Below are 2019 nucleotides of genomic sequence, written 5' to 3' on the forward strand. Positions count from 1 at the left end.
ACCCAAAGAACTCGTCCTATTGCAGAGACACTTGTACATCCATGTTTGTTGCTGCTCTTTTCACAATACCTAAGAGATGGAAGCAACCTAGGGTATATTTACACAACGGAGCTCTATTCAGCAGTAAAGAAAGATGAAATAATGAAATTTGCAGGTGAATGTGTGGATCTAGAAACTGTTATACTAAGTGAAGTAACACAGACTCAGAAAAACAAACGTCATATGTTCTCCCTCATAGGTGGATTCTAGTACCAAATCTTTTTAAATTCCAGGTCCTTTTAATAAGATGATGCTATACAGCAGTCCCTTCTGCACAAAATAACTACTATCATCACGACTTCACCTCTGCCTGATCGCTAAACACTGTCACAATTGGGCTTGTTGATGGTTGTGCTCATTCATTAAAGGAGGGCCAAGCAGGGTCATTGGACCCTCACCGGATTATCCAGCCACTCTTCCTAGCCAACTGTATGTAATTTGGCCTTAATCACACATGGCCTCCTGGATTTGGGGTGGGCTAAAGTATACAATCTGGGGAAGGCTGAGAAGGCATGACCCATACTGAGTAAAGGCTTTCCAGGGTGCATACCCTCAGGTCATACATACACCCCAGCAACCCCTCAGTTATCTTAGTAAGTAAGCTCAATAAATCCATTGGCTCCCCAGTAAAACTTTAATTAAACATTGGCTTGACAGTAGAACCTTAAAAGTGAGTAAGCATTGCTTAGCATCCCCAGGAAAAGACGTCTCACAACAGATGGAAAATTTATTTGTTAATGCTATTATGTCCCATAATTACTTTAAAAAAAGAAAATGAGAATGTAAAAGATGTTAAAAGGTTATGGGAATGGAGATATTTTCCAAAATAGAAAAAATGAGAAAACCTAAGCAAGTGATGAAGGTCTGTGTAGGTTTGTTATGATATATAAAGGATGAGACAAAAATAATATACACATAATCTTAAAATTTCTATGGTCATAGTTTAGTCAACTAGTTTAAGGAACAAAATAAATATCAAAGTTTATCTGAGAATACTTGATTTTTTTGCCCAAGCCTTATCTACATAGCACATGATAATTAAAAGTACCAGACTGATGGAGCTAACATTACTGGATGTTTAACAGCCATAGTTTGAGGCTTATACTAATGTGGTCAGAGGGACTTAAAGGACAGTTTTTGCCCCTTGCCCTCCAAGGTCAACTATGTTCCAGGGGACTATGGAACATCTCTCAAAATATCCTGTAACTGTGATGAGTCATCTGTCCTCTTGTTCAGAGAGGACATGAGACCCCACTAGATAGACTTGAACCAATGTCCAGTCTACAAAGAGAGGGTCAACTCAGAGGAAACATCTCATTCATGCCTCCAAGTGAAGCCAGACATGGTCAAGCAGGACCTTTGACTTATCTTCACATAGGTGGAACTGGTAAAAGAAAGGAGCCAGGAGCTCCTCCCAAGACCATGTGACCGCTGAGGAACATATCCTCAAATGATCTTAAGTGTAAAAATAAATTGATTTATTTGGGCCAACTGTATGGTCTTAAACACCTAAAAGGAAAGTATAACCAAAGAGTAAAGTCATCAGCATATTTCTTTAAGAGTTCAAGGGATTACATTTCCCAGACTTTAGGCTTAAATCTGTATAAAAAGTTATTTGGCCAGGTGTGGTGGCGCACGCCTTTAATCCCAGCACTTGGGAGGCAGAGGCAGGCGGATCTCTGAGTTCAAGGCCAGCTTGGTCTACATAGTGAGTTCCAGGACAGCTGGGGCTACAGGGAGACCCTGTCTCAAAAAGACCAAAAAAAGTTATTTGGACAACTGTTTCTCATTGATGATTTTATTCCTAACCAGAAAGTGCTGCTCAGATGTAAGGCTTCAAATCTTGGTTTCCAATACTGTCGTGCCTACCTATAGATAAGGGAGACAACCAGCTACTGTTCTAAAATAATGGATAAATTTGTTTTCTCCCCCTATCTAGAAGCGTTTGAGAGGGAACTGACACTGCAACAGCTATCAAAA

General features: G+C 39.9%; 1 long non-coding RNA gene across 1 annotated transcript in view; it reads left to right on the plus strand.

The window, feature by feature from the left end:
* Positions 1-2019, plus strand: part of LOC115072032 — a 25337-nt gene extending 23318 nt beyond the window's left edge. Inside the window, exon 3 of the long non-coding RNA XR_003851087.1 lies at positions 1979-2019. This is a non-coding gene — a long non-coding RNA (uncharacterized LOC115072032). The remainder of the gene's footprint in view (positions 1-1978) is intronic.

Source organism: Nannospalax galili, unplaced genomic scaffold (genome assembly GCF_000622305.1).
Source record: "Nannospalax galili isolate Female #2095 unplaced genomic scaffold, S.galili_v1.0 scaffold270, whole genome shotgun sequence".
Taxonomy (NCBI): Eukaryota; Metazoa; Chordata; class Mammalia; order Rodentia; family Spalacidae; genus Nannospalax; species Nannospalax galili.